The sequence below is a fragment of the Podarcis gaigeae genome (assembly GCF_964106915.1).
Source record: "Podarcis gaigeae genome assembly, chromosome: 2".
Classification (NCBI taxonomy): domain Eukaryota; kingdom Metazoa; phylum Chordata; class Lepidosauria; order Squamata; family Lacertidae; genus Podarcis; species Podarcis gaigeae.
This window is the reverse complement of record NC_139679.1, coordinates 41,675,228-41,686,905: the sequence shown is the minus strand read 5'-3', so window position 1 is coordinate 41,686,905 and position 11,678 is coordinate 41,675,228.

The window sequence follows — 11,678 nt, the reverse complement described above, 5'->3', positions numbered from 1 at the left end:
CTTCTGCTCATCACTTGCTAAGTTGCATATAAGAACCCTCCTACTTCCTTTTTCTGGATTTCAGTCCTAGGTCCACTTTGAATACTGTTTGTATAGTCAGTATTATAATGTTACACCCAATCTCTGAGCACCAGGAGTTTTCAGGGGAGCCAGCTATTTAATGAGCACTCACTCTGATTTGTTTGCATCACATACATATTTTTTTTAGCACCATGAAACTGGCTCTTCTAGTTCCTCACACTCTAGCTCAAAACTTGTTTAACTGTTATATGTGTCTCTGAAAATCCATGTGTATGTTGCCTTGGACACATGAGCTTTAAGCATTCTTGCAAGAGGGAAGTCTTTTATGTGGAGCAACCATGTCCCACCCTGGACAAGTATGTACAAGGAATTCAAAATGTACCAGAAACAAAGCCAACTACCACCAGGTCCTACTCCATTGTCCTTTGTGGGGAACCTCCTGCAAATAGATTTCAGGCATCTGTCCAAATCATATCAAAAGGTAAGACACACACATACACAACTTCCTGGCATTCTCTCACTATTCCCTATTTTTATTTTGGATCATACAATTGTTTGTTGCTGTGGAGTGTTGCTGGGTTTCTTCTTCTTGTTAAATTAAAATAAAACATTGGCAATATGTTTTGTAGGGTTTCAATGAAAGTGATATTCGGGGAGTCCTCATCAGATTTCGTGTAAATTGTTTGCTACAGGTTTGCTTTATTTTATTTTTTAAATGAGTTATTTTTTTAAAAAAAAATGTTGGGCTCAGTAAACATATTTATATACACCTGCTGACTTCTTCCTTTCTTTACTGTATACGAGCAGCATACAGTATACAGTGTGTATTGCTTATATGTAGCATGGAAATTAACCTGAGGCACCTTAACTTTCCATTTTCTTGCCACTTAGTGCATGAGTGAATTTGGAAGTGGTTTAACTCTTCTCAAATAGAATAACAGTGAGAACCGTAGGTCTTCTGGAGCGTACTGACACCCCATAGGTCACTTGAAAAACTGGGTTAGTGTGACAGTATCTATTTGTTACATTATTGGGTTAAAGAGTCTTTCTGTATTAAGGTGAGCAGTTATAACTGGGGTACCAAGTAAGCCCATTCAGCTATCAGGCTCCATCTGCACTATATGTTTAAAGCATTATTATGGTGCTTTAAACAGTCATGGCTTCCCCTAAAGACTCCTGGGGAACTGTAGTTTGTTAAGGGTGTTGACAGTTGTTTGGATACCCCTATTCCTGTTACACAACTACCATACCCTGAGTGGTTTAACAATCAGTCCCTCTTCCCAGAGAACTCTGGGAATCTGAGCTCTGTGAGGGGATGTACATTCTGATTCCATACATGTTTTCTCACAGAGTTCATTGGTGCTCACTCTCAAGAAAACATGCATGATACAGCACAGTATTACAACCTAACTGTGCATATGCATGCCTATCCAAAAAGAAGTCCCACTTAGTTCACTTTGCTTACTCATAGGAAGCAGCATGCAGGTGTGCTGCCTATACCTCCCATTAAAGCATGCTAAAATCACAAACATTTTTTAGTAGCAGTCTTTTAAGGCAGCTGCCTAATGAATCATACACCTCCATAATACTTTCCTCAGCTCACCAAGCAGTACGACCAGATATTCACTACCTGGATAGGATCAAAGCCTATGGTGGTGTTCTGTGGATACGAGATTGTGAAAGATGTTCTGGTTAGTTATGCTGAAGAGTTTGGTGGGCAAAGTAGCCAAACTATACTTGAAACTGTGACCAAAAATTTAGGTGAGCGTTTTTGTTATTGTTGCTCTTAATTATGATTTCTCCCTTCTGTTTCAAATTTCCTTAGGGCCTGGATTATACCTGTCTCCAGTGCTTTTCTCTGCAGGTATGCAGGGGTACGCATACCCCTAAACATTTTGTGAATCTTTGTACTTTTTCCATTTACTGTATTTCTTTTTCCCGATTTGAACTATAAAATGGTGATTTTCTTGAGTCAAAATGAGAGTATCCCTAAACATTTTTTAAAAAGAAAAAAGCACTGCCTGTCTCTCCCAGTTTGCAGAACAGTATATAGAGGTAAAAAAAATAAAGGACCCTTGGACTGCTGAGTCTAGTCAAATGCGACTCTGGGGTTCCGGCGCTCATCTTACTTTCAGGCTGAGGGAGCTGGCGTTTGTCGGCAGACAGCTTTCTGGGTCATGTGGCCAGCATGACTAAACTGCTTCTGGTGCATGGAGGACTGTGACAAGTGCCAGAGCACACAGAAATGCTGTTTACCTTCCCACCGCAGCAGTACCTATTTATCTACTTGCACTGGCATGCTTTCAAACTGCTAGGTTGGCAGGAGCTGCGACAGAGCAACGGGAGCTCACTCAGTTGCAGGGATTCGAACCACCGACCTTCCGATTGGCGAGCCCAAGAGGTTCAGCGGTTTAGACCACCATGTAGTGACTGATAGTTAACCTAGACAAAATTGGTCTAGACAGCCAGATTTGTTCATATTGCTGACCCATTCACATATTGCCCAGAGCTGGTGAGCCCATACAGGAGTTTGAAGGAAGCATGTCAAGTAGTGTCTAGGATGGACTGAGAGAGCAAGGGACCAATTAGCAATATTCATTCAAAATGGATGAGGAAACAAGCGTAGTCATACAGATCCATCAGCACCCTGGATAGATCCCAGGGAGTATGCAGTGTGCTCTCCCCAAAAGGATTGAAAATTTTACTAGAAAATATGTGTGTAGGAGGAGGGAGCTGAACTCAGCACTTGTCACTCTCACCTCACCATTTCCTATAATTTCATATGTTTTTCTCCTCCGTCCACTTCTGCAACAGTGGCAGCTTCCTTTATTTGCACACACGTTTCTGAGAAGAAATGAAAAACCCTAAGTGCCCTGCTATGTACTTCATACATGAGCAGGGAGCACATGTGAAGAATGATTAGGATGGCCCACATTGCATCTCATTTGGCTTGAGGTAATGGTTTACAGTTGCAAATCTGAAACCATAGCATTCCATAGCCATGTGTTCCATCAGAACTAATGCAACAATGTCAAATGACATCCTTCCAGGGATCAGCACCAGTAATAAAAAGAAATGGAAGGAACTGCATTGCTTCACTCTCTCCACGCTGCAAAACTTTGGGATGGGGAAGAAATCAATGGCTGAACGGATACAGGAGGAGGTCCATTGCCTGGTGGAAGTGATAGCAACTACTAAAAGCTTACTTCATCCTACCAAGGAACAGACTGAAAATTCAGATAATCAAAATTTTGGTGGATTTAGACAGACAGTTTGGGGAAACAGGGCCCTAAAATCTACTTCCAATAGTTTGGGGTCTACAGTTACCCATGGCAGCAAGTAGTAGCATTGTCTTCTGCCTCCTTCATTTTTAAAGCAGATGAATAGCTATCATAAACTATCCCTCCCCCCAGTTTACAAATAGAGGAAGAGGATCCTGTCCCTGTCAGTACACCTTGAAACGGTTTTTTAATAGAAACATTTCAGAGCCCTTGACTATCGCAAATTGTAACAGAGTTCTTTTCAGTGGTCGCCAATGGTAGCCATTAATTCCACGAGCACACAAATCAGTCCCTGGAGTGATGCTATATGCCATGAAGACATTGCTAGTACAACTCCCATAGGGTTGCCATATTTCAAAAAGTCAAACTTGTTCAGCTTTTTTTGGTAAATTTGTTGAACCCCCCCAAGTTTTTTTTTATTTTTATAAAAATGAAGTTGAACTATTTTAAAGGAAATTCACCAAAATATAGATTTTTCAAGTGGGTTGTCATATGTCCAGATTTTCCTGGATATTCAAGCATCTTCCCAGACACTGCGACTGCCATATTCCGGCTATGTCCAGGAAATTCTGGATGTATGGCAACTCCTATCATCTCCATTTGAAAATGCCAATGGGTAGAGTTAATCAGAGTGATGTTTCAGTCCCCATGATCTCAGGCACTTTAGCATCAAGCCAACTGCAAACATCTCCACTGATTTTCCAGGAAGCATGTGAGGGGGAAACTGCCCTGTGACTTGAACCACTTTATACCTCCATTCTAGCACCTGAGGGCAATTCTAGCTCCAGAGGGATGGAGAGTGTGTGTTTGGGTTTTTGTGTGCAGAATAGGGGCAGGTGGCCTGCTTAAGGTGTGCTCTGCTACCCCTCCCCAATCCTTCTTACAGAAACTGAGTCAGGTTGTTTGCCTGTGGAAGCACCTCTAGCTGTTTACTTGTGACACCTTTATCCATAATAAATATTTGCTCCCACTATCAAGAGCAGAACACAAAATCCAGGGTATTGCCTGCTAAACTGAACCACAAAATACCATCTGTCCCACAATTATTATTTTTTAAAAAATAATTTTTATTAACCGACCAATCAAATCAAATCAAATCACATCACATAAATTCCGAATTACAAAGCCGAATTTTAAATTTTGTTGAGGGGACCCATATTTCAAGATCCGAAGGGGGATTCTGATCATCTTCTTGCTACTGCGTTAATGTCCAAATCAGTCCAAACAATGTTCATAATTCTATCCAGTCTTATCTTGCTGTTTCTGCATCTCATCTTGTTCGTATATTTTCTCTTTTTTCTTTATGATCTCTTCTGATAATCTCCTTAAGCCAATAAACACCAATAATAATCCTGTGTGAATTTTTCCGTTCATCCAATCCTCAAATTGAGATGGTTTCCATATATCATCGCATTCATAGATAACATCGCTCTTTCCATCATTAATCACAGAACTGTCGTTCTTAAGTCCCTCTGAGAAGTTTCACCCACAATATAAAAACAGCTCTATTTCTCTGTTTCTCCTCCCAGACTTAAGTCCTCCGACAGAACTTCCCAATATGGCGACGGTATTTTTAACTGCATCATTCCAAAGCCCTTATACATTCCATGCTCTTCTTAAAGCATGCTTTGGTTAGAAAGCTTATCTCCACACAGACGTAAATCCACAGCTTAAGTCCTTCAAATGACATTTCTGACATTTCTGACTTGTGGGGGAGGGGATTCTTGTTTAATCAGATAGAGGAAAGAAAGGAAAGTTTTTTCCCCTCCCCCATCCAGTCCTTTTGCCATACCGAGTCTTGGTGTGTCTTCATCTGGTTAATTCTTGTTCTTCCGACTCGTCTTTTTTATCAGAGATCTCTTCAGTTAGCAGTCTTTACTCCCCCTCCTTCCTTGAAATATGTGAATTCGCTTCATCCTAATCATTTCTTATGAAGTTCTTGCAGCTAGAGGCGCGGATCAGAGGCAGCGTCCGGGAGCGCCAATATCCACAGAAGGGCATTCTGCCTAGTGCCCCCATCCCCTCAAATTCGGGGGTGGTATAGGGTACAGCAGGCAAGGGCAGCCCCCCCATCCTGGGGGGGGGGTAGAGAGGCTATTTACTCCCATCACAGCCTCCAAATTACCTTGTGTGGGTCAGAGATATGTTATTGTCAGCCATCTTCTGATGCGCCCCTAGTGGCCCCTCTGTCCCACAAATTTGATATTGTAGTGATTAGTTCCCAATCAGCCCTCAAACCACTCACTAGACTGCGAGAAACAGATAAACAGCCATCTCTTAATAGTGTCATCAACACCACCGTTCCCAAAATAAGAAGAAAAAGGAGGATTACTATAAACACAACCACCCACAGACCTGATAACTGAATTGAAGCTCTGTGTTCAGAGGCAACACATCTCTGAAATGAATATCAGTTGTTGTGGGACAAACAATGGACAGCTGTTGCCTTCCAGCCCAGTTTGTGGGTTTGCAAAAAACATCTGACTGGCTGTTGTGGGAAACTGAGTGCTGGAATAGATGAACCCTGGTCTTATCCATCAGGATTCTTCTTATGAACTTGTGTGAGCAGCTGAAAGCCTTCCTATAAATATTCATGAACAACCGAGAGGCTGCAAAGATTATTTTGAACTGAGCTCATGCTTAGTGGTTGGTTCTAGGATAGATCATGATGGATATTCTAGGATATTCAAGTGAGGAATAATTCGTTCTTCTGTGTGCCATGTGAAAAGCTTGCCATTTCCCTAGCTTCAGTGAGAAACTTTGTCGCAGCAGAGAGACAGCCTCTAGCCTTATCTTTGCTCTTACATGAAAGCTTTTTCGAACAGCCATACCTCAGCAAAGCACATTTAAAGCAGCTTAGTGAGAAGACATGTGTTTTCAATGAGTTGCATATATGAATGATTTTTTTCTCACCAATCAAGCAGTTAAAAGGTAAAGGTAAAGGGACCCCTGACCATTAGGTCCAGTCGCGAACGACTCTGGGGTTGCGGTGCTCATCTCGCTTTATTGGCTGAGGGAGCCGCACACGGAAATGCTGCTTACCTTCCCATGGAGCGGTACCTATCTATCTACTTGCACTTTGATGTGCTTTCGAACTGCTATGTGGGCAGGAGCAGGGACCGAGCAATGGGAGCTCACCCCGTCACGGGGATTCAAACTGCCGACCTTCTGATCAGCAAGCCCTAGGCTCTGGAGTAGTCAGATTTATTTATTTTCTAATTGATACTTTATGTCTGCTGTCAGATTCTACTCAATGTTGATATGATGTCTGATATATTGAAATCTTGCAAAACCTGACCTTTCTTATATTGGCTATTTTTTCATATAACGGGAAGCAACTACAGTTTATAGAACCTTAAACTATGGACAATCTTAACTATGGTTTGCTGAAACTGATTTGCTTCATAAATTGACATATGTAGCTGTCTTCTTCTTCTTCTATCCCACCCATCTGGCTGGGAGTCCCTAGCCACTCTGGGCAGCTTCCAGCAAACATTGCCAAACTACACTTGGTTTAGATTTGAACATCATGTTGAGCTATGGTTCACCTTCCATTCTCTTCCTCAAAGCCACACCTGATAACAGAGGAGTACAGAAATCCAAGGCTTGCTGAGAGTCATTCTCACAATAGTAAATCATGCTTTAGTGTAGTGCTTAAATGTCTACATGTGTGAAGTTGTCAAATACTAACTTATATTTTATGTCATCTGGTAAATTTGTCAAATGTTGCTTTAACAGACACTGGGTCACTGAGATATCACAGATTGTTGGCAACATGTGTTTGTTTTTGTTTTTTTTAAAAAAGTATCATATTTTTTTTCTCAGAAAAGGCAAATCTGGATGAAATCAGGGGGGAAATACAGGTTGGCAGTTTGATGCCCATGACATAATGTGGACACCATCAGTACCACAATATAGATCCATCTGGAAGAACCCACAGTTTAAAGTAAAACACTTCTGAGTACTAGCTATTATACAGGTACTATCAAATGTTGAATTTCAGTGTCAAAGACTGATGATGGCTATCAAAGATATGTGCAGATCCAGAGAATATTTACAGTGGTACCTCGGGTTACATATGCTACAGGTTACATACGCTTCAGGTTACAGACTCCGCTAACCCAAAAATAGTACCTCGGGTTAAGAACTTTGCTTCAGAATGAGAACAGAAATTTTGCTCCAGCAGCTCAGCGGCAGCAGGAGGCCCCATTAGCTAAAGTGGTGCTTCAGGTTAAGAACAGTTTCAGGTTAAGAAAGGACCTCCAGAATGAATTAAGTACTTAACCCAAGGTACCACTGTACCATCAAAATCCACTGAGGGCCATTTTGAGGAGAATTGTGCGGGATACATTTGTTCAGTTCTAGACAGTGTTCAGCTGTCATGTGAATAATTATGACTTTCTCCATTTCCAGGAAAACAGGCATGCCCAGGGGAGGCCCTGGCTTGAATGGAGCTCTTCTTGTTCTTCAGCATTCTGATCCAGAAGTTCACCTTCCAAGAGGCTGGAGTTTCAGATGGGAGGCATGCACATTCTGCATGGAATGAGTTTAGGCTGAAAGGGGTCTTTCCTCCAATGCAAGCCATTAAGCGTCAAATCTAATCCTGCAATAGCAATTAAACAATCTGTAGTTTCCTCATGGCATTTCAACACTCACCAAATGTTATGGCTTGGTCCCTCCCACAAACGCAAGACGACTCTGGCTGTTAATTGTTTCAGATTTATTGCTAAACAACGAACTAGGACGGAGCTCCTCTACTCATCGTCCTCCCCAGAAGATGGAGTTGCCCAGACTGAGCTCCTCCCCCTTCTCCAGCACAGAAGCCCCCACCTTCTTTTCCAGTATCTTTCACGCATCTTGGCCACTTTTGAGATCCTACGCGATTTGCTTCGTGCACTCCAACGCCTGACTCACTATTGGAGCTCTCACCCAGCCGCCTGTCACTCTGGCCCTGTCTTTTGTCTCCCCTTTGTTCAGAGCTCAGATTACAGCTGCTCTCCCCCTTCTCTCTGCCTTCTGCTGTTAACTGTTCTCTCTCTCTCTGCCTGCTTCTTCTCCTCCTGTCAGCATCTGAGCTTCACTGACACCTAAACACACCACATGGTTAAGCACTGGAATGGACTTAAATTTTCTGAAAGGCCACAAAAGTGTTTAAGGAATTGGAGGATATTCAAAAGGGCTATATGATTATGGCAGGAGATTTCAATATGGTATTAGATAAACGATTGGATAAGTCAAATCCTACCCCAGAGGAAAGATGTAATAACATTACAGGGTTAGCTAAAATTATGAAAAGGAAAGATATTAAAGATGTTTGGAGAGTGATGAGGGGAGGAGAGAAGAAACCGTCTTGAGGGGCTGGGAGCTGGGGGCACTGTCATACGCCCCTTCCTCCTGGGCCGTGTTCAGAAAGTGGGGGGGGATGAGTGTTCAGACCCCTGGGCTCTCACTTGTGGGGTGCCTCAGGGTTCTGTCCCATGCTTTTCAACATCTACACGCAGTCGCTGGGAGAGATCATCAGGGGGTTTGGGCTGGGTGTTCATCAGTATGCGGATGATACCCAGCTCTAACTCTCTTTCAAATCAGAACCAGTGAAGGCGGTGAAGGGCCTGTGTGAGTGTCTGGAGGTGGTTGGAGGATGGATGGAGGCTAACAGATTGAGGTTGAATCCTGACAAGACAGAAGTACTGGTTTTGGGGGACAGGAGGCGGGCAGGTGTGGAGGATTCCCTGGTCCTGAATGGGGGTAACTGTGCCCCTGAAGGACCAGGTGCACAGCCTGGGAGTAATTTGGGACTCACAGCTGTCCATGGAGGCACAGATCAAATCTGTGTCCAGGGCAGCTGTTTACCAGCTCCATCTGGTATGCAGGCTGAGACCCTATCTGCCTGCAGACTGCCTCACCAGAGTGGTGCATGCTCTGGTTATCTCCCGCTTGGACTACTGCAATGTGCTCTATGTGGGGCTACCTTTGAAGGTGACCTGGAAACTACAACTAATCCAGAACACGGCAGCTAGACTGGTGACTGGGAGCGGCCACCGAGACCACATAATACTGGTCTTGAAAGACCTACATTGGCTCCCAGTACATTTCCGAGCACAATTCAAAGTGTTGGTGCTGACCTTTAAAGCCCTAAACGGCCTCAGTTCAGTATATCTGAAGGAGCGTCTCCACCCCCATCATTCTACCTGGACACTGAGGTCCAGCACCGAGGGCCTTCTGGCAGTTCCCTCACTGCGAGAAGCCAAGTTACAGGGAACCAGGCAGAGGTCCTTCTCGGTAGTGGCGCCCTCCCTGTGGAATGCCCTCCCACCAGACGTCAAAGAGAACAACTACCAAACTTTTAGAAGACATCTGAAGGCAGCCCTGTTTAGGGAAGCTTTTAATGTTTGATGTATTACAGTATTTTAATAAATACTGTATTACAGTATTTTAATATTTTTTTGGAAGCCGCCCAGAGTGGCTGGGGAAGCCCAGCCAGATAGGCGGGGTATAAATAATAAATTATTATTATTATTATTATTATTATTATTATTATTATTATTATTATTACTATTCATTCTTCTCACTAATGCATAAGTCCTACTCAATGATCAATTACATCTTCGCTTCAAAAAACTTAATATCTAAAATAATGAATACTGAAATTGGAATAATAAAGATAACCGAGCACGCATTGGTTAATATGGTATTAAAAATAAAGAAAAATTATAAGGAAGCCAGAAAACGGAGGCTAGACACGAGGATCTTCAATAACAGTCAAACAGTAAATAAGATAGGGAAATAATTATTAGACATATGGGAGATTAATGAGAAGGGGCAAAGTACTCGAGCAATAATATGGGATACAATGAAAGCAATGATGAGGGGAATTAGTATTTGGGAATCTAGTAAATTGAAAAAACAACAAGACATTAAAAAGTTAGAGGAAGAAATTAGGACACTGGAAAATCAAAATATTAATGATAAAGATAAAAGAAGTTATGCATAATTGCAGGTAAGACAGGGAATATGCAGGAGAAATGATTCTGAGGAGATATGGAAGGTGTTTGTAGAATTTGTACTGTTAAAAGAGAAAGGGGTCAAACCATCGCAAGAGGTGTTGAAATTTTGGGAGATTGGATAGTTACAACGAAATGATCTCAGTGGTGGGGTGCACATTTATATTCTTATTTATTTATGATTATTACTTTGTCAAAAAAAAATAGCTATAAGTTTAATGTAAAAAAAAAGACTTCATAAAATGTTGCTCCTTTTGACCCCTTGCTCATCCATCTGTGTGATATTAGAAAGGTGCAGTAGCCCTAGACTTCAAACAAATAAAGAAGATTGTATGTAGCAGATCCAGAATATTCAAATCACAAAAAAATGGCTGTTTGGCTAGGAAAGTGTGGTCTTTAAGCTTAGCAAAACCTTCCCATTTAATTTAATTTACCCAGCTTTCATAATTTTGTTTTCTATTAAGCTAGAATGATTTATTTTAAAACCCTCCATTTTGAATGTTTATGAACCCTGATTTCCACATAACACATTTTTAAGGCTGCTATGTTTGGGGATGAGTACTACGACCCATGCTTCTAAAATGGCTGTTAAACTGTGAAAATATCTGATACCCAATTACATTGGGTTGTAATTCAGGGGTCAGCAAACTTTTTCAGCAGGGGGCCGGCCCACTGTCCCTCAGAACTTGTGGGGGGGGTGGACTATATTTGGGGGGGGGGGAATGAACAAATTCCTATGCTGCACAAATAACCTTTTAAATAAATGTTGCATATTAAATAAAAGCACACATTCTACTTATGTAAAAACACCAGGCAGGCCCCACAAATAACCCAGAGATGCATTTTAAGTAATAGGACACATTCTACTCATGTAAAAACATGCTCATTCCCAGACCTTCCGATGGCCAGATTTAGAAGGCGATTGGGCCGGATCCGGCCCCCAGACCTTAGTTTGCCTACCCATGGGTTATATCCAACATTTGCATGAGCAATTCCCCCCTCCACTGCAGAACCCTCAAAAGGAAGGCCCACCAGGAGAGGCTTTTTTCAGGGGGAACTCTGTACATTAAGAAGTATATACATTTACCACTATGTTCTTTTCAGCTAGAAAAAGTATCTTTGACCTACATTCTGCACTATCAATGAGATAATTTCAGCAACTGTGGCTTGTCAGGCAAGCCCTTTGTTTTCCTCTGAACAGCCAATTAGGCTGAGACATGGTGCCGAGACCATGGTCATCTAGATGGCTTTATGGATGAGTTGGGATTTGAACCTGGGTCTTCCCAGTACAACTCTAACATCCTAACCATCAACCCATGTTGGATCCTAATGTAGCACTCACATGCTTGTGTGATTGTGCATTAGCTTCTTAGTC